Source organism: Bos taurus, chromosome 27, assembly GCF_002263795.3.
Source record: "Bos taurus isolate L1 Dominette 01449 registration number 42190680 breed Hereford chromosome 27, ARS-UCD2.0, whole genome shotgun sequence".
Taxonomy (NCBI): Eukaryota; Metazoa; Chordata; class Mammalia; order Artiodactyla; family Bovidae; genus Bos; species Bos taurus.
The window spans coordinates 35,432,050-35,453,929 of NC_037354.1; positions in this window are offsets into that span (position 1 = coordinate 35,432,050).

A 21,880-nucleotide genomic window follows, 5' to 3' on the forward strand; every position below is an offset into this window, starting at 1 on the left:
ATCCCATGGACAGAGGGGCCTGGTGGGCTGCAGTCCATGGGGTCGCTAGGAGTCAGACACGACTGAGCGACTTCACTTTATTTTTTCACTTTTATGCATTGGAGAAAGAAATGGCAACCCACTCCAGTGTTCTTGCCTGGAGAATCCCAGGGATGGGGGAGCCTGGTGGGCTGCCGTCTATGGGGTCGCACAGAGTCAGACACGACTGAAGCGACTTGGCAGCGGCGGCAGCAGCAGCAGGTCACTAAGGGAGTACATTTTTAAAAGCCTTCATCACAAAAAAAGAAAAAATATATAACTATGTGTGGTGACAGATGGTTACTAGACTTATAATGATCACAATGCATACAATTATTAAATCACTATGTTGTATACCCAAAACTAATTCAATTCTAGATGTCCATTATGCATCAAAAAAAAAAAAAAGTAAGCCACAGGAAGCTCCCTTATTCTCTCTGGACCTCTCAATCATGAGAGGTTAGAAGGAGAAACATTGAATTGGCCAAAATTTCATTCGGGTTTTTCCATAACATTTTACCTGAAGGAAAGTTTTGACCAATTCAATAGCATCCCTGAAGATAGCTCTTGCCAGTCCCTGACCATATTGGCTCCCTGATCTCAGATTTCCAGCATCCAGGACTGTGGAAATCACACTCTGCGTTGTTGATAAGCCACCCAGCGGATGGTGTTCTGTTCGGGTAGCCAGGACAGACTGAGATACCGTGCCACCTCACCACCATCCTACCAGCTCCAGTCCCCACGTAGCAAGCTCGAGACTTCACTTACCCTCTCATTTTGACATCCCTGACTCACTGCTGGTCCAGCCTACAGAAGATGCTGGGCATACTGGGGGCAGGACTGTTCAGCCGTTCCAGTGCCTGCCACAGAGATGTGCAGTGATTGATAAGTAGCCAAAAATAACCAGGGTAGGCAGAATGCTTCTAAATAGAAATGTGATGCACTTGCAAGTGGGCATGAAGCGAGTATGGCAGAGCCCCAGAAAGACAGCAGATGGGTAGTTTAGACGCAGCTGCTGTCACTGGGTGGGGGGAGAGACTTGCTGATCAGTATAGAGATAGGGGGCAGTGAAGACTTATTTGGGGAGAACGTTTCAAGGGCATAAAGAATGGAAGTAGTCTTTTCCCACCCGAAACTCAGTAAGGGTATTATAAGATCAGATTTGTGGTAATGGGTTGGGGATTAAGAACTGATAAAAGCCCTTAGCCTTTAAGTGAGGGTTTACCGGAGTGCAGAACACACAGGATCCCATGGTGTGCTGTCCACCCCTTAAGTAACGACTGTTAGGCCACAGAAGTATCTGAAAGGTCTTAAGAAAGAACTTTACATGCTAGAGCAGTTACTGCATTTTCCCCCCAAACCTGGGGAGCAAAGAACCACCTTTAGTCGCTTTCAGGAAACCGTCATTTTTGTCAGGCTCGCCCATCTCTTCAGACCTTCGTGGGAACTTCTTGGCATCATGCAGTGGGAGGGACCAGGTCTGCACCTGTGCTCTCCCCTCCACTGGCATCTCCTGACATGCAATTCATCACATCTGATCTTTGGTTATCTGCAAAGTTTGTGTAGGCTTGTTAGCACCACCGTGACATCTGTGATTTACTTAAATGACATCGGCCTAAACAGCATGGTGTTATTTGCATGTTGGTGAAAACTATATTTTAGTGCAGTCAGATGCTTTATTCTGGAACTCACACTCCTAGCATTGTAGGCACATACTGGAGGTAGCTGCTATTTTGTTTCTTTTATTTAAGCTGAATAAACACATCGTGTTTACTTTAGGCTTTGAAAATACTAAGCCAAAATAACCCAGGAATAATACCAGAAACTTTAGTTTATCTTTATCTTCCAACAGCATCAAAGGCATGATGGGTTCCTATAGATGAGATTAATGGGTATTCAGAATGTGTCATGGCTAGAATGTTGTAGGGACACCCCTTACTGCTTCTTGAACATCTGATCACATTTGCAACCTTTTTTTCTAAGGGAGAATGCTAGAGCTGGTCTCTTCATGGTCCTGTGACTAGCTATAGGATAAAAAGTTTCTGGTTGTATATTTTCTGCTCTACAGATAACAGAATCCGGCCTTTAGAATATTGTTGTCTGCCCTAGGTGAGCTTTCTATACAGAGTTGGTTTGATGAGCATTAAGGTTACAAAGATGGCCTTTGTCATTGTGTTTCTTTTTATCTATCTATCTGGTTGCATTTGGTCTTAGTTACAGCATACCACATCTTCACTGTGTTCTGCAGGACCTTTCGTTGTGGTGCACAAACGCTCTATTTGTGGGATGGGCTAGGTGCCCCGTAGCATGTGATATCTTGGCTTCCCAACTAGGGATCAAACCCGTGTTCATTCTTAACCACTGGACCACCAGCAAGGTCCCTATCACATTGTTTCTTGCCTACTTGCTACCAAATGTTTGGTTTTTTTGTTTGTTTAGTAAATATCCAAATGTTGGAAAGAATTTGGTCTAAGACTTGCTCTCATTGGCCTTCACCGGTGGCTCAGATGGTGAAGAATCTGCCTGCAATGTGGGAGACCAAGGCTTGATCCCTGGGTTGGGAAGATCCCCTGGAGAAGCGGGTGGCTACCCGCTCCAGTATTCTTGCCTGGAAAATCCCATGGAGAGAGGAGGCTGGCGGGCTACAGTCACAAAGGGTGGGACAGGACTGAGTCACTTCCTTTTATTTGTTTGTTTTTTGCTTTCATCATAATCTCGTGGCAAGATTGTAAAGCTGCCGCGAATGCTCAGCCATCTCAGACTCCTTGGTGGCTATCATTATCCACCAGGAGGAACCCGAGCGGATTTAAGGAGTGTCACAGTACCGGGTCCGGGTCTGGCCTCCAGCACCAGTGCGGCTCATAGCATCTGGACCTGTATTCTCTCACCACCACCGTGAGGTGGCCAGGGTCCTCTGCCTCTCGGGATCCTGACATGGCCTCTCACACACAGTAAAGACTGCTCCCCACAGCCATGTGGGACCTTCTGTGTAGACTCTTTTCTCTTTTTCTCCCTCATTGTGGTGCCAGGAGGAGTGCTCCAATGATGCGCTTTCCTGGGTTCCAGAGAGGACATGTCTCCTGTCACCTACCCTGTGACGGTCTGAGTACCATCTGTGATGCTAATGATACCTAAGTGTAGATGCCATTATCTCTGTCTCCAGAGAGTCACATCCTTACGCAGTTCCCTCCTGTAGTGGACCATGGTGGGTCTATGGAACCAGTGCTAAGCTGCTTCAGTCGTGTCAGACTCTTTGTGACCCCATGGACTGTAGCCCACTAGGCTTCTCTGTCCATGGGAGCCTCCAGACAAGAATACTGGAGTGGGCTGCCATGCCCTCCTCCAGGAGATCTTCCCGATCCAGGGACAGAACCCACTGCTCCTGCATTGCAGGCAGGTTCTTTACCACTGAGCCACCAGGGAAGCCCCCTTTTGGAACCAATAGAACAGAACAAAAACAATGGTCTGTCCCTTCAAACATTAGGTAACAAAAGGCACAGTGGCTCCATTTCGGGTGCTCTCTGTCTCTCTGAAGTCTGGCTGAGCCAACTAACCCATTAAGAGGAAAATAAATTGCCTCTAAGTCAAAGGCAGTCTTGACCCCAGGGAAGGAATTGTATTGTAGAGTTGCATAAACAAGGGTGTTATTGTTGCAGGGAACCTGCTGGTAAGGGGCCAGCTTGGGGGTCAAACATTCATCCAGATGATCTAGAAATCCAGGGGTTTGATGGCCATTCTCACAACTTTTTCTCCTTTACCAAGAAGAGAAATGACTGCCATTATTTGAGTGACAGTGATTCAGCAAATTCATAACTTCACAAACCCATCAAGTTCATCCTGACCGGAGTAGCCTAAATCTTTTCAGGTGTGTGGCAAGGTCAGGTAATGGTATCGCGGTCTTGGGACCAGAGAGGTTCTTGCCTTTATAGATCCCTACCCCAGATCTAGTCCCTTACTTTGTGATTTTGGAAAAATCATAGTCACCTTAGGTCTTAACTTTATCATCTGTAAAAATAGATACAAGAAATCCATGCTCTATGTAACAGAATTTTTAAGAGAATGAAACAAGTTAATATTATGTGGAAGTGTTTGGTAAACTATGAAATGCTATGTAATTATGAAGGATTATTATTATTCAGCCCAATCAATTCAAAAAACCTACATGTAAATTTACAAATTAGAAAGTCATTAGGTGCTAAAAATATTGTTCCAAATCTAATTAAATTAGAAGGATGGTTCATTTGTCAGTTTGTATGCTAAGTATCCAAATAGCAATGCTATGGAATATAACTAATGAACAGGCATAGAGCAAAATAATAGGTTCATTCTACAGCTGAAGCAACTACCTATATGTTTGCTAAGTCTTAAGAGCAACCTTATTCAGAATTTACTATTTGAAAGATAGGAAATCAGTGCCTTATTAATGACTGATTTGCTTAGGCCTCTTATAAACAGTGTGAAAATATATACAACCTCTATTTGTATTGCGGACAGTGACTGAAGCCATGAAATTAAAAGACGTTCCTTGGGAGGAAAACTATGACAAATATAAACAGCATATTAAAAAGCAGAGATATCACTTTGCTGACAAAGGTCTGTATTGTCAAAGCTACAGTTTTCCAGTAGTCGCGTATGGATATGAGAGTTGGACCATAAAGGCTGACCGCTGAAGAATTGATGCTTTTGAAGTGTGGTGCTTGAGAAGACTCTTGAGAGTCCCTTGGACTGCAAGGAGATCCAACCAGTCAATCCTAGAGGAAATCTGTCCTGAATATTCATCAGAAGGACTGATGATGAAGTTGAAGCTCCAATATTTTGGCCACCTGATAGGAAGAGCCCGACTCATTGCAAAAGACCCTGATGCTGGGAAAGATTGAAGGCAGAAAGAAAAGGGGGCAACAGAGAATGAGATGGTTAGATAGCCTCACCAACTCAATGGACATGAACTTAAGCAAACGCTAGGGGATAGTAGAGGACGAGGAGGCTGGCGTGCTACAGGTCATGGAGTCACAAAGGGCTGGACACAGCAACTGACCAACAACGTTTGCATTGCACTTTAGTTTCCACAATGTTTTCAGTACACTTACTCCTTTGATTATCATAAACTACTTTAATGCTAACTGAACATTTATCCCAATGCATATACAAGTGAAGAAGCTGAGCTTCAGAATGAACGTCATTCGAAGGTCATATGACTATTATGCACCAGTGGTGCAGTGAGGACCTGCTTGTAGGCTTTCTCACTTCAGGTGCTTTATACTTTCCATTACACTACAGATACTGTGAACTCTATGGATGGGCGATCTTGATTATTCAGCCTCTCTTCCCATCCCTGGGCTATCAAGCAAACACACAATCATTCCCTCTCAGCAAATTAGCTTAAATCACCATTTTATTTGGGCCCTGGGGGGAAATCCACTAAGGTCTCTTGGCCAGGTCTGAGTTGGGATAACTTTTCAAATCACAAGAAGTTTTTTTTTTTTTTTACAAGAAGGAAAATTTTCCAGTATCCCCAGTCTTTGTATATTGTAGTATTCTATGAGATTTTCTGTGAAGATGAATTTATCCCCAGGAACTCTGAGGAGCAGAGACTCTAATTTGTCCCAGAAATATAGCTGGAGATGACAAAAATGATTCAGCACAGCCAGGGTAAGACCAAAGCAGGTAGCAAAGAAGACTTATTCTTTACACCTACCTCCTTGAGAGATTTCTAAGTAGAAGAGAAAAGTGAATTGTCTTTTTGTACTCTTTCTTTTTTCTTTCCTTTTTAAATCTTACTTTTAATCAGGTCAGGAAAAAAAAATCAGATCAGAAACATTGAAAGAAAAAAGAGTCAGGAAATCTGAAATATGTCCACGGAAGATGAGAATAACATTTTGTCAGACATTATGGTACAGATGAACCTATTTGCAAAGCAGAAATAGAAACACAGATGTAGAGAACAAATGTCTGGACACCAAGGGGGAGGAGGGTGGGATGGATTGGGAGACTGGGATTGACATAAATACACTACTATATACAAAATAGAAAACAAATTAAAATGAGAAGGAAATCCAAAAAAAAAAAAAAGAGGGGTAAGACTATACATCTGTATATGCATAGCTGACTCACCTTGCTGTACAGCAGAAACTAACACAATACTGAAAAACTACTCTACTCCAATAGAATTGGTTTAAATATATAGTGTTAATAATGCAAGCATTGTTCATTGGTTTTCACATTTTGGAATTAACCTGTAAACAGATCACAGGTCAGAAGCAAAACTTTCGAATACAAAAAAATATATTGATGATTTGACATATTTTTAATTCATATTTTCCAACAGCCTCCTTTTCTTCCCCTTACCTCCCAGAAGCTGAGATTCACAATTTTGAGGAAGGCTTCGGGGGTAAACGTTGTTCCTCGGATCTTTTGGTGTATGGGGTGTTCTACACCCTGAATTGATGCAACTGACTGACCTGAGTTGTACTGAAGCCTTTTACTCATTTCATGGTGGGAAGGACTTGGAAAGGTGGGAGAGGGATGGTGTTTCCTCTCCCTGATTGTGAGTATAATCAGGAAATAATTGCATGGGTGGTCGTCTCTCCCATTTCTTTTTTGCTGCTGTTTAAAGAAGACAAGAAATACAGCTTCAGTGATTCTATTTGCTCCACACAATAGAGATGAAGCCCGTGGGCGTGGGTGGCACGGCAGATTCCTTCAGGGATTACAATGGGCTGGGAGAACCAGGGGCTGGTGGAGGTATTGATTTCTGACACACAATTTTTCACTTTGATGGGAGATGGGGAGCAATGGGAATCAGTAAATTTATTTCTAGGAGGTCTTAAAAAAAAGAAAAACAAAAACAAGGATTTGAGGATCCAGCTCTGAAAGAGTGGGTATTTGTTCTGTGTATGGGACAACAAGGGGATTGAGAGGTATTGAATAAACACACACACACGTACACTTGTGTGCACAGACCTACAGTCCTTAATTTAAAAAAATAAATCTCAGAGACAGCAGCCATTTATAAATCAGCTGTTTGGAGCAACTTTTCAGAGAAACAATACACCGCAGTAGAGTTAGCTAGCTTGCACGGGTCATAAAAGCCCACGTGCTCTTAAACACCAATGTTCTTGAGGAATTTTAATGTACGATAATATCCCTGAGGGAAAATGCCTTTCAGCTTTCTACATCAGAAAGCCCTTGCTTTTTTGCCTTAGAAAAAAGCAAGGATTAATTACATGTAAACCAGAGGGATTAAGTGAAGCAGTAAATACTGAAAGAAATAGAATCATGAGAAAATTTAAGTACAAGAAGTGCTTGACAAATTGTGTATTTAAATTCAATGTATTCCAATAAATGCTCATGGACCACACATTATTACAATTTGGGCTTAGCTGCATCCTCCCTTCTCCATGACTCCCAGCTTAGATTTCAAAGAAGGCTGGTTTCACGTGGATGCCAGGAAAAGGTAAAGGATAATAGCTTAATATAGATGTGGGTATTAGCTTAGTAGTTTGGATAAACTTCTTGGCTCTTTCCAGAACCCCTCCAATCTTTATTTATATTTGATCCCCAAGGTGGTCCCCCAACATCAAGTGCCTTGGGACGAGAATACACTTTTATATGAAGCCATATGCTCTTCTACTGGGATCAAAAGTACCCTGCACATGTGTTACAGGCAATTTATTTTCCTCTGGGTGGATTCGGTGGCCCAGCCATTGAAGGACAATCTCCACATTGGTGTCTTCTTCAGTTTTCCAAAGTGTATTCATCAACTGCCTGATTTATCCGTTCTGTATCCACTGAGAAGCGTCATCACTCTTCTTTCAAGATGAAGTCAGTATCTGGACTCTTTCCTTATGCTTCCTCCAAAGTCAGATTCAGATTTGTGTTTCTCCCATTACAGAGCTAGAGACCTCTGCTGAAAGGGAGCAGGATCCTATAGTCCTTTCCTGAATGTCCTCTGCCTACCTTTTGTCTGTGGAAGGGTTTTAACCAAAGAATAAGTTATATCAGAGAAGTGAGAAAATGCAAAAACAAAGGAAAATAGTCAAAGAAGACCAAATAGTAATAGTTTAGTCATGAAGCAAAGTCAAGGACCTTGAGTTCCTTCTCAAGGGCTATAGATAGTCTTCTAAGCCATATCCTGTGAGCTGTCTAATAGATACTGAAACCCCCACAAGGTGGAAAAGTTAACTACAGGATGACTAGACTATAGCCATGACATAAATAGCCACAGTTCCAAGAACTGTCCTCAAGGAAATGGGAACAAACTAACCCTGGAACTGAAGATTAACCGTATTTAAAACAATCAAGATGACACTCGTCAGATCTCCGATGACCAATTTGAAGATGACTGTCAGAGCTGACTGTGCTGTTTCTGCATGTAGCGCCCTCCCTCCAACTATAAAAGCTCTTGCCCACTGATTGTGTGTGTGTATATGGAGGTAGTCGATCTTTGGACAGACATCCACACCCCATTCCCTTTGCCGACATCCAAAATAAAGCAAATTTTCCTTTCTACCAACCTGGCCTTTTTATTGCCTTTTGAGCAGCAAGCAGCCCGACCCCACTTTCAGCTACACAACCCTAGGTTCAGTGGAAATTATCTAACTCATGTTTTAGCCTGAGTAGCATTTCTGATTCCAGCTCATCCAGGGATGACTAACCCATCCATGATCTGAGTAATATTCAATCCAGCCCCATCCAATCCCCAATGCCTGGTGAGGACTGATTTATGTGTTCCCCCATCAATCCCAGAGCATTTAAAATCCCCTCCATTTTGACTTAATCAAGGAGACTCAATCAGGGAAGAAGATCACGTCCTCAAGGAAGACCGACTCCGAGATTCTCCCGCAGGGTGTTGGGAAGAAGCATGACCGTGACTGGAGACTGTTCTCTGGCCGATCCATGTCTCAGCCTGAGGGGAAAGTGTACCATTGGATCCACAAGAGTCTCTGGTCTTGCCTCACTCCAAGATCTACAAGCCAGTCAGACTGTGACTCTATAGCTAAGTATCTGCTTTCCTTCAAATCTGTCAAAACCCCCTCCTAATCTCATAGTGATAACTGAAAATAAATGTGAATGTGCTTTAAAAAGTTAGAGCTGCGCTATAAATATCCAGCGTTGTTGTTTATGCTTACATCCCGTCCTATGAAATCCACTGATGTGTCTTTCCATCCATGACGCTGTTCCCTTCTCTGCACCACTTTATGTGTGCGGCTGTGAGTCGAAATGCAGACATAAACATATTCATAAAGAAGGCTGGCTGTGACTGTGGCTATAAATGGCTATAAATGCGCTTTTAGCTTTTCCTTCCTCTGATGCAGATGACTATGTGTCTTAAAACCCCTCTAGTGAGCTATGTTTTGCCTTAAAAAGCTAGTGCTCCAAAAATAAGGCTGAGGCTGAGTCATGAAGCCCTGGGCCAGGGAAGGGATGTGGTGGAGGAGAAGTTGGAGGCATTTTCAGTGAAGAGCCCTGAACACAACCGGAGGAATTTCTCTTAGGGGTTGGCAACCTATAACCCATGGGCTAAATTTGACTGGCTACCTGTTTTGTTAATAAAGTTTTATTGGAACCCAGCACACTCATTCATTTAGGTATTGTCCATTGCTGCTTTAATGCTATAATAGCATAATTGAGGAGCTGCAAGAGAGAATGTATTTGGCCTAAAAACCTAAAATATTTATTCTGTGGCCCTTCAGATCAAACTGGCTAATCCCTGCTGCTGCGGCTGCTACTAAGTGGCTTCAGTCGTGTCCGACTCTGTGCGACCCCATGGACCGCAGCCTACCAGGCTTCTCCGTCCATGGGATTCTCCAGGCAAGAACACTGGAGTGGGTTGCCGTTTCCTTCTCCAGCTAATCCCTGCTTCTTCTCTGATACCTGTAAACATGAATATCCACATTATTCTCTACTTTGATTTATTTTAGCACCATAATACCCTATGAGGTACATATAGCTTGAGTCTTTATGCCCAGTTTGCTGATGAGAAAGATGAAGCTCAACAAGGTCTTAGGACTAGCCCCAATTCCATCATGAAGTAGTAGCCAGGAGGGACCGGCAGTGAGATTTCCCATTTTGTCTGATCCTCTGGCACTCCTACCCTTCATCAGCTTCTGAGTGGGAGCCCTCCTATCGTGTATGTGTGGGAGTGAATAATCTATCATCTATCTATCTGGTGATCTAGCTATCTAGTGACCCATATAAATATCTACACATCCTAGTTTTTTTTTTTTTAATAGTTGGGATGAAGGATTGAAATTCAAGTTATTACACACATTCATTTTTAGATGAAAAATTGTCACTTGCCATCCGCCTCTATAAGAATGATGTCACTGGCCACGGCAATGGTTGACCTTCAACACACCCTCAAAGAAGTTCAGGGTCGAGATCAGGAATGAGGTGCTCTGGGCTTTGGGGAAGACTGGCAAAACAGGCCTTCAGATAGTTGGATATTTTCAAGAGGTTTTATGAGCCCAAATTCTTGCATCATCTCACATCTAGAAAAGCATTAAAAGCATGAACGGAGACATCTGCTCCTCGTGACTAGCAGAACCTTCTGCCAAAACGTGTGCTTTCTGCCCTCAGACCCTTCACCAAAATCACATGGAACATGACTGCCTCCCCCTGCCTCTTTGGAGCAGGTCCTCAGTGCTACCTGATGGACTGTCTCCTGGGCTACAGGCCTCATTTGGCCCTCAAATAAAACTTAACTCACAACTCTCACATCATGCTTTTATTTTTTATTTTTTTCCCAGTCAACAAGCTCAACACTGTACTAAATTAAAGTGTAAAGAACACTGGTTTGGGACTCCAAGTCCTGACCGTGCCCCTAAGTAGCTGAGTGACCTTGGCCAAATCAATTGGTTCTTTTGGGTCTTAGTTCTCTGTTTATAATGTAAATAGCAAACACAGTAAATCGTCTAATGCAAACCTTCAAGTGGTGAACTTTCAGAGATGTGATCATGTGATAACATGTCCAGTCACTAAGTTGGCTCACATATCTAGCTTACATTATCACACATGTGCATTCTCTACAAATGCTTGTACTCTATACAAGATGATGCTGTATAGAGTATCTTTGTTTCAACTCCCAGATGTCCAGAAACAAGCATAAAAGTAACAGTATATATCTGATTGTGTTAGTTGGGTAGGTAGGCTAACTTCATTGGACTTACAAATTTGACTTATGAACTCACTCTGGTAGGAGACTTAATAAAAACCAAAACAACAGCAACAAAACACACTCTAAATCACTGGCATCCTGAACTTTTTGGAAGTCTCTCGGTTCTCTTCTCCTTCCAATAGCATATACTGCAGATAGCCCCCTGTGCACCTGTGATCAAAGGCACCCTCCCTAAGGCTGGGGAGCTGAGCGGGGGCTGGGGGGATGCAGGCAGAGGAGGGGGCGGCAGAACCACACTCTCCAGTCCTTAGCTATGTCTTCCCCTCTTCCCCCTGGATCCAGATCCACTTAGCATCACCACGGCTTGTCCCCCACATTATTGGGAAAATTGCAACTCTGCAGAGAGTCTGGGGGAGGGGACTCGTGTCTGTACAAAACAGGGACAAACAGAACAGTCACTTATTTTGTTACCAAAGAGTCTTTTTTCCTTTTAATGGAATGTGCTATTTTTAAGTCCTGTCTGCCTGCTGCAAGTGCCTGAGTGGCAATTGCCCTGAACACATTTGAATAATGTCCCCACATCCTTCAGTGGTGCGGTGCAGAAAGGCAACTTTGTAGTTTGCATTTTTATTGTGATGAAGATATTTTATGACAGTATTTGAATCCCAACAATAAAAGATTCCGGAAAACAAGGCATTTCGAGACCACTTATGCAGGAGGGAAAGGTGGCCCAGACTGATTTCCTCCTGGGAAATATGGCCTGGGATAGGTCTGTTCCTCAGGGATGCAAGGAACCCAGGCAGTCTATAGAAGCACGTGATCACCACACGTGGACCCACGAACTGCTCCATTCAGCCTCCTGCCCACCCGGCAGCTCTAGGGTCAAATGCAAGGGAAAAACTGGCAAGTCCAAAGTCTGCTTTAGTGCCCTGGCATCTTGTTTTCTCTCCACTTTTCCTTTTCCCTTTTCCTATACTAGTTGATTGGCCTTTTAGTGGGTATCAGGCAGGTCCCAGCCAATAGAAATATTTTAGCATTGCGGAAATAGTTAGAAGGTATTGGGGAACTTGAAATTTCACAGAGGGTAGTGGGAGGCAGCCGGGATATTCAGCAGTCTCAGAAATCACCATCCATCATGCCTAAATCTGGAGAAACACAAGGAGCTTGCGAGGCAGAGCTGTGCAGTACAGAAAGTCCAGGCTAGTGGCCACCTCTAGAAACTCAGCCCAAAGATGGGTGGAGTTTGAAGTGAGCTGGTACCGTAGGGGAGAAACAGTCCCTTCCAAAGATTCAGCCCAAAGCAGAGAGGGTAGGAGAGAGAAATTCTCTGGCCTCTCCCTTCTTTATACCATCCAGGTTCCTGCCAATAACTCCTATTAGCTGGACCCAACCACTCAGCAAGAGAGCTTTGGACTTGTAATTTTCATAGGTCAGCTTCTTGTAATACAAGCCAGAGGAGAAAAGATGTGGGGGAAAATACTTTGAGAGAAACAAGCAAAAAAAGAGAGAGAGAAAAGAGGTACCTTGGACAACAGTTCAATCTGTCAACCTCTGACACCCTTAAAGAAGTCTCCACTGTCCTGGGAAGATTGTGTCTGCATGCAGGACACACCTATGACCAGAGATGACTGAAATGGAGCCAAGGGAAGCTGGTGTGACTTCAGTCTTGGGTCTGGGCAATGGATGGGAATAGGGGAGCACTGTGATCACATCACATTGTGAGACTTGTATTGGCATCTGGGAGTACAAACTGATGGCATTGGTTGACAAGAGGATGCAGCAGAAATATAAGTTAATGAAGATCCTTTTGATCAGGTGTTATGACTGCACTGTAGGTCCTGATGGCCAGCTCAGTTTGGGATGTGATTCTAGCTAGTAGCTAGTGAATGAGGGAACAGGCTTCCTGGGGGAGCAAGTGGAAAGCTGTGAGCCCAGAATTCAGGCCTCCATCATATAGAGCAGGGTTTAATCTTCAGCTCCAGTCTCAACAGTGCCAATCTCAGCTCGGTCCTTTATGCAGAAAGAATACTTTCATGCATCATGACTGCCAGGCTTGCAAAAGCCCATTTCAAGTGCCAAGCTGCATTCAAGATCATCAACCCAGGTTGCAAACCCACTTTGCCCCTGGTTTTCTTGATTTTGATGTTCTGATTCCAAATATTTGACTTTTAAATCCACCTTTTACTCTTGCAAGACTCTGGCTTTTGTTTGCTTGGTTGGTTGTTTTCTGTTTTTTACTGATTTTGTCTTAGTCTACTCCTGCTGCCCTGTACCTCTCACTATCTTGCAGAGAACTTCCTGTTCTGGCTCCTTTCAGAAGGCTTCCCCTGCTGCTGTTCTAATGCCCACCCTCTTCCTGCTTTTGTCAGCTTTTACCTGGCATGAGGGTGCATTCTGAAAGGCAAAGAGGCAATGTGCCAAGCCGCTGGAGGCCAGAGTTTCTGTTGGAGAAGCTGAACCAATGCAGTAGGAGCAATGAAAGATAGAGGTCTCTAATACAGTATACTCACCTGTGCCAGGCAGGGAGTCGGGGTTGTCAAGAGCTTAATAGGTTATCCTTTTCCACATATATCACAGATTTCCTCACTGGCCAGCCATATATGTGCTCTTTCCTCTATAACGGAAATTCCAAGGGAGGCTGTCACCTCCACTTTTCTTTCCCAAATGGAAACCACTTCCTCTGTTTTCGTTTTCCTGTTTGTTAAGAGGTACTAAGCCAAACTATCTGTATTTGAATACTAGTCCCATCACTGAGACTGTGTGACTTCAGAGAATAATGTAAACACTCTAAGTCTCAAACCCTGCATCTGTCAAAGAGATACAATATTCGTATCTTCCTTGCAGGGTTGCTTTGAAAATAATCCATAAAGACCATAAAACAACAAATGCTGATTAGCATCATCATTACTATTACCATCTTCATCACCCAAGACTGAACAGTGGAAGTAGTCTTCCCAGCTCTCAACTCCCTTGGAAATTCCCACAGTAACATTATCAAGTTGTTTTTAATTTTGCTTATTTTTGTTTTTTGACTTTTTTTTGTTTGCTGCTGCTGCTGGTAAGTCGCTTCAGTCGTGTCCGACTCTGTGCGACCCCACAGACGGCTGCCCACCAGGCCCTGCCGTCCCTGGGATTCTCCAGGCAACAACACTGGAGTGGGTTGCCATTGCCTTCTCCAATGCATGAAACTGAAAAGTGAAAGTGAAGTTTCTCAGTCGTGTCCAACTCCCAGCGACCCCATGGGCTGCAGCCCACCAGGCTCCTCTGTCCATGGGATTCTCCAGGCAAGAGCACTGGAGTGGGGTGCCATTTACTGCCAGACAAAAGACAGCAGGTAGCATATATCTGACACACACACAATTTTTTTAAACTTAGCAAAATTCTGATTCTCATTGTCCCCATCAGTAATTCCTAAATCTTTTCTTTCTTTTGGGTCTCAGGAGACTTGTGAGCCTCCTGCTCTGCACAGTAGACATCTGAACCTCCTTGTGTCTCTTTCTAGTCTTTAGCAACTATTTGCTTCATGGAAACCCCACACTCTGGTGCTTGTATTTAGATTCACATTTTGGGGTTCCCGACGGAGGGGCCTGGTGGGCTGCAGTCCATGGGGTCGCTAGGAGTCGGACACAACTGAGCGACTTCACTTGCACTTTTCACTTTCATGCATTGGAGAAGGAAACGGCAACCCACTCCAGTGTTCTTGCCTGGAGAATCCCAGGGAGGGGGGAGCCTGGTGGGCTGCTGTCTCTGGGGTTGCACAGAGTCCGGACACGACTGAAGTGACTTAGCAGCAGCAGCAGCAGCAGCAGCAGAAGTCTTATCTACAAATGATCACTGACCTCCTAGGCGTCTATCATCCACCTGTGAACTCAGCTTCCAAAAATTTCCAAAAAGAATAAAACTCTCCTTTTCAAGAGTTGAAGCCAAGAGAGAAAGCATTATTTATAAAAATCTCAAACATAGCCAGTCTTCTGGAACAGGGCATCTCCTGGCCATCCAACGACAGCTTATTTCTGGGCTCATATTTTTGGTTTTCCAGTATATTGTCCACCAGATCACACCTTGAGAATGTGGATCATGAACTGGCAAACCAATTATTTTTCTCCCTTCTAGAGTGTTCCTATCTGGGCAGTTTTAGCAGTTGCAAATAATGCAATTCCTTATTGGTAGTGGAATTAGAATCTAGGACCCAAGACTCGGCCCATGAATTTCTCATTTTACATGTTCACAGAAGGATCTAAAACCAACAATAGTTGAAAACAGATTGAAAATGGGCCATAAGGAATAAACGAGAGAAAGGAAACTTATGCTGACCAGAGTACAATATGTTGATGTATAGCAGAAATCAACACAAAACTGTAAAGCAATTATCATTCAATTAAAAATAAATTAATAGAAAAAGAACTCAATGGACCTACTACCTAAATTCAAACTGTAGCTCCAACACCTGTTAGCTGCCTGACCTTGAGCAAGTATGTTAATGTTCCAACGTCTCAGTTTTCTTATCTGCAATAGATGAGAGAAATAATATAATTATATAATAGTTGTATAATACTTATACAGAGAATGGTTTCTACTCTGCAAATAGATGAATTAACTGAGGTGAATGAATACATGTAACATTTAGAAAGATTCTTGACTGGGTCAGGAAATAAGCAACCTGACGTAAATAATCATTAAAATCTCGATGGCATGAAATGATAAGCTCTAATCTCTCATGTGTCTGCAAATCACGATGGGCAACTTCAAGTGCGTGTTGCACTGGGCTGCTCCATGTTTTTCTCATCCTCCTTGCACCAGTGGGCTGGGCAGGAATACTCTTCCTTCCTATTCCTTCAGCTGAAGCAGAAGAGGGCAAACCCTAACAAGCAAGTTCAGTAAGCCGATCGCTCTTTCATCTGGTGACGCTTGCTGGCCAAAGAAGTTATGTGGATGAGTCTCAAATCAAGGGCCTTGGAAATATACCCTGTCTTTGTTGGAGGAATTAAAAAGTTCCATGGCCAAGGACATGGATTTGAATGGGAAGCAGTATAAAGAATTAGGACCAATAATTTAGTCTACTACATGGATATGTAATCAAAGTCCAGCTAACATTAGCTATTTGTGGTGACCTTGTTCCTAAACTTCATCATAGAAGGCTCTACTTTCCTTCTAGGTCTGCCATCTTTCTCTAGCTCTTCTTGAGCACTGCCTTTTTACATTCCCACTGTTCACTGTTATGAAGTGAACCTCCCACCCTAATGGCCCCACCTCACTTAGGGCCCCTACAGCAGTGTCGCATGAAAGCTCACACTGGCAATGAAGCTTCTCAAGTCATCTTCTCCCCTAATAATGTTGAATTGGCCCAAAGATAATTTCTCCTTATCTCCAAAATAAGTGCAGGTTGACAAGGAATCAAAAGAAAAGTTGTCAACTTTGTACATTAACATTAGGGGTTTTTATTTACTTATTTTTATTGGAGTGTCATTGCTTTAAAATTATTAGTTTCCGCTATACAAGTGAATTGGCTATATATTTTCCCTCTTGAAACTCCCATCCAGCCCCTCTCATCCCGCCCATCCAGGCCAACACAGAACACTGAGCTGAGCTGTCTGTGTGATGCAACAGCTTCCTGCTAGCTAGCTATTTTACACGTGGTAGTGTGTTTATGTCAAGCTCAATGCCCCAATTCATCCCACCCTCCTCTTCACCCTACGTCCATATAGAAATTCTCTACACCTTTGTCTCTATCCCTTCCATGGAAATAGGTTCATCTATTTACCTAGATTACTTACCACTTTCCTAGATTCCACATATATATGTTAATATATGATATTAACTGACTTACTTCACCCTGTAGGACAAACTCTAGGTCCATCTACACCTCTAGAGGTCTCTTGATAGAAATTTTAATGGCAAAAATATAAATAAAGACAAAACAGACAATACAGTAAGCTTGCAGAGCCTACTGCTCTGGGACGTGGGGAATGCAGGCCCCTAAGCACACTCGCGAGGACATCACGTTGACCTTGGTGCTCGTAGGCTGAACGGTGACCACCCAGAGGTGTCCATGTCCTAATCTTCGGAAACTCTGAATACGTCACCTTACGTGGCAACAGGGACGTCGTGGCTGTGACTGACATAATCATCTTGAGGTGGGGGATTTGATGTTTTGGGTGGGTCCAATTGATTATATTATTTGCAGCCAAACAGTCAGCAAAAACAAGACCAGGAACTGGCTGTGGCTCAGACCATGAACTCCTTATCGCCAAATTCAGACTGAAATTGAAGAAAGTAGGGAAAACCACTAGACCATCCAGGTATGACCTAAATCAAATCCCTTATGATTACACAGTGGAAGTGAGAAATAGATTTAAGGGCCTAGATCTGATAGATAGAGTGCCTGATGAACTATGGACTGAAGTTCGTGACATTGTACAGGAGACAGGGATCAAGACCATCCCCATGGAAAAGAAATGCAAAAAAGCAAAATGACTGTCTGGGGAGGCCTTACAAATAGCTGTGAAAAGAAGAGAAGCGAAAAGCAAAGGAGAAAAGGAAAGATATAAACATCTGAATGCAGAGTTCCAAAGAACAGCAAGAAGAGATAAGAAAGCCTTCTTCAGTGATCAATGCAAAGAAATAGAGGAAAACAACAGAATGGGAAAGACTAGAGATCTCTTCAAGAAAATCAGAGATACCAAAGGAACATTTCATGCAAAGATGGGCTCGATAAAGGACAGAAATGATATGGACCTAACAGAAGCAGAAGATATTAAGAAGAGACGGCAAGAATACACAGAAGAACTGTACAAAAAAGATCTTCATGACCCAGATAATCACAAAGGTGTGATCACTGACCTAGAGCCAGACATCCTGGAATGTGAAATCAAATGGGCCTTAGAAAGCATCACTATGAACAAAGCTAGTGGAGGTGATGGAATTCCAGTTGAGCTATTCCAAATCCTGAAAGATGATGCTGTGAAAGTGCTGCACTCAATATGCCAGCAAATTTGGAAAACTCAGCAGTAGCCACAGGACTGGAAAAGGTCAGTTTTTATTCCAATCCCAAAGAAAGGCAATGCCAAAGAATGCTCAAACTACCGCACAATTGCACTCATCTCACACGCTAGTAAAGTAATGCTCAAAATTCTCCAAGCCAGGCTTTAGCACTATGTGAACCGTGAACTTCCTGATGTTCAAGCTGGTTTTAGAAAAGGCAGAGGAACCAGAGATCAAATTGCCAACATCTGCTGGATCATGGAAAAAGCATGAGAGTTCCAGAAAAACATCTATTTCTGCTGTATTGACTATGCCAAAGCCTTTGACTGTGTGGATCACAATAAACTGTGAAAATTCTGAAACAGATGGGAATACCAGACCACCTGACCTGCCTCTTGAGAAACCTGTATGCAGGTCAGGAAGCAACAGTTAAAACTGGACATGGAACAACAGACTGGTTCCAAATAGGAAAAGGAGTTCATCAAGGCTGTATATTGTCACCCTGTTTATTTAACTTATGTGCAGAGTACATCATAAGAAACACTGGACTGGAAGAAACACAAGCTGGAATCAAGATTGCCGGGAGAAATATCAATAACCTCAGATATACAGATGACACCACCCTTGTGGCAGAAAGTGTAAAGGAACTAAAAAGCCTCTTGATGAAAGTGAAAGTGGAGAGTGAAAAAGTTGGCTTAAAGCTCAACATTCAGAAAATGAAGATCATGGCATCCGGTCCCATCACTTCATGGGAAATAGATGGGGAAACAGTGGAAACAGTGTCAGACTTTATTTTTCTGGGCTCCAAAATCACTGCAGATGGTGATTGCAGCCATGAAATTAAAAGACGCTTACTCCTTGGAAGGAAAGTTATGACCAACCTAGATAACATATTCAAAAGCAGAGACATTACTTTGTCAATAAAGTAGTCAAGGCTACTAGTCAAGGCTAGTCAAGGCTATGGTTTTTCCTGTGGTTATGTATGGATGTGAGAGTTGGACTGTGAAGAAGGCTGAGCGCTGAAGAATTGATGCTTTTGAACTGTGGTGTTGGAGAAGACTCTTGAGAGTCCCTTGGACTGCAAGGAGATCCAACCAGTCCATTCTGAAGGAGATCAGCCCTGGGATTTCTTTGGAAGGAATGATGCTGAAGCTGAAACTCCAGTACTTTGGCCAGCTCATGTGAAGAGTTGACTCATTGGAAAAGACTCTGATGCTGGGAGGGATTGGGAGCAGGAAGGGGAAGGGCTGACAGAGGATGAGATGGCTGGATGGCATCACTGACTTGATGGACATGAGTCTCGGTGAACTCCAGGAGTTGGTGATGGACAGGGAGGCCTGGCGTGCTGCAATTCATGGGGTCGCAAAGAGTTGGACATGACTGAGCAACTGATCTGATCTGAATGTCTTCACAAGGATCTTTTTAAGAGACAGCTTGTGAAGTTAGAATCACTTAGCGGCCATGTGAAGATGGAAGCAGAGGTTCAGAGAGGCATATTGAAAGATGCCAAGCTATTGGCTTTGAAGATGGAGAACAGGGCAAAAGCCTAGAATGCAGAAAGCCTATAAGAGCTGCGAAAGACAAAGGAATAGATCACTCCTTAGGGTCAGGAGGAACACAGCCCTGATGACCCATTTTAGGAGTTTTGATCTCCACAACTATAAGAGAATAGATTTTACTTATAATCACTGTTCACTGCAATTTGTTACAGCAGCAATAGGATTCCTAGCACCATTGGGAAAAATGAAATTAGGGAGCAGGCTATCCTTTCCCATCACATGTGGTCTTAACTAAAGTGGAAAAGCCCAGGGATTTTTCTATCTGCTGGGCCATGGGTTTTCTAACTCTTAGTCAAAAAACCAATATTGTGCTTTTGATAAGCCAGGGGATTGAGCATCTAGACTTTCATAGACTTGTAGCAAACTGGTTCAAATGCAAATTGTCCTCATGTCTGTCTGTCTTGCGTGTAGTTGGACTTGACCTATCCATAGTGACATTGTCCAGCAGTCCTTGAGGGCCCAGACTCAGCCTGCTTTGCTTCAGAGACTGTGCCCCATGGGCTTTGTTTCTTGGTTTATTCTAAACATAGGCTTTTAGAATCTCTGCTGTCAGAGTGTAAAGGTTGGCCAAGGCTGGACGGTCTGCCTTATGGATGGGCCATGTAAGCAAGCCAAGACTTCTGAAGTGTGAAGGCTGTGTTCATCCTTGGTACCAAATAGGATTCCACTTATCTGAAGATAATAGAAAACACAAGTGGCTTAAATAAAGTGGGTTTTATTTCTCGCTCTCTTAAAGGCAAAAAAGAACTGACACCAGAGAAGAAAGACTGATATGTAGTTAGAAGTAGGAGGGCACCAGTCTCCTTCCACCTTTCTGCTCCACCATATTGAAGCATGGCTTCACACTTTAGGTTGGTTTGCTGTTCAAGCTGCCTGGCAGAGCGCCAGTCATCATCTACATGGTTTTGTCAGGGAAAAGAAAAAGAGAGAATGTAAAAGAACATTATCCCAGAAGCATTATCCCCCTGTAGTTAGCTTTCCTGGAAGACCCCCATGACTGTGACTTATATTTTTTTCTTTGTTGTTTTTAAACAGTGTGTGTGTGTGTGTGTACTTAGTCACTGAGTCATGTCTGACTCTTTGCCATCCCATGGACTATAGCAGCCAGGCTTCCCTGTCCATGGGATTCTCCAGGCAAGAATACTGGAGTGGGTTGCCATGCCCTCCACCAGGGGATCTTCCCGACTCAGAGAATGAACCCCAGCCTTCTGCATTGCTGGTGGATTCTTTACCATCTGAGCCACCAGGGAAGCCCTTTAAACAGAGACACTGTCTCAAAGAAGAACAATCAATTTCTGTTAGGAACAAAAGAGAGAATGGATATGGGTAGGCAACTATTTCTGGCACAGTCTTCGCCTTTGCTCCCCAATATCGAGGAGAGACATAGAGAATGCAATCACCAGCTGCCTCAAAGAGTCAGGTCCAAATTATTATCCAATCGCTGTATCCAGTCCAACGTCCAGGGTATCTGGGTGATGTGCACTCTGCTCCATCGTATCTCGGTGTCTCTTCTTACTGTCCAGCGGCATGTAAACTCACAAGCAAGTGATCTTCTCCTAAACAGCTAATGCACCAAGATGGAGACAAAATTGGGATAGCAGCCATAAAACAAACCAATAAACAGAACCATCCATTTGGAAGAGTGGAGAAAAAGAAATGCTGATCCAGAGCCACTATCAAATCCTTTTGGGTAAGAATAGCAAGGATCCCCAGCCCTGTCAGTGGAGTGTGTGAGGGGCTAGCTCAAAAGGTAGCCTTGGTTCTGGTTTCTGGAAAGAACTCCCTTCTTTGTCCTTTTAATTCAGTTGCCTTTGCCCCTGGGTGCTACAGCTCTTGTCATTGTTCAACACCACCTATGACCACATCTGAATCAGGTACTGGAGAGTACTCCTGGCGGTGGGGGGCTCCATATCTAAGCCTGCATGTGTAGTTTGGGGGCCCAGGGATCCCTTTGAAAGTAGAAAAGTCTCAGCCTGCTGATTGCCATGTTTGTTTATTATAATCATTACCCCTTGTTTTTGAAAAATTTTTTTCGAGGTATAGTTGATTTACAATTTTATGTTAGTTTCAGGCATACAGCAAAGTGATTTAGTTTTATATATATATATATTTAGTTTTATATACTTATATATATATTATATATATAATAGTTTATATTAGTTATATATATATTTAGTTATATATATATTTATATATATATTATATA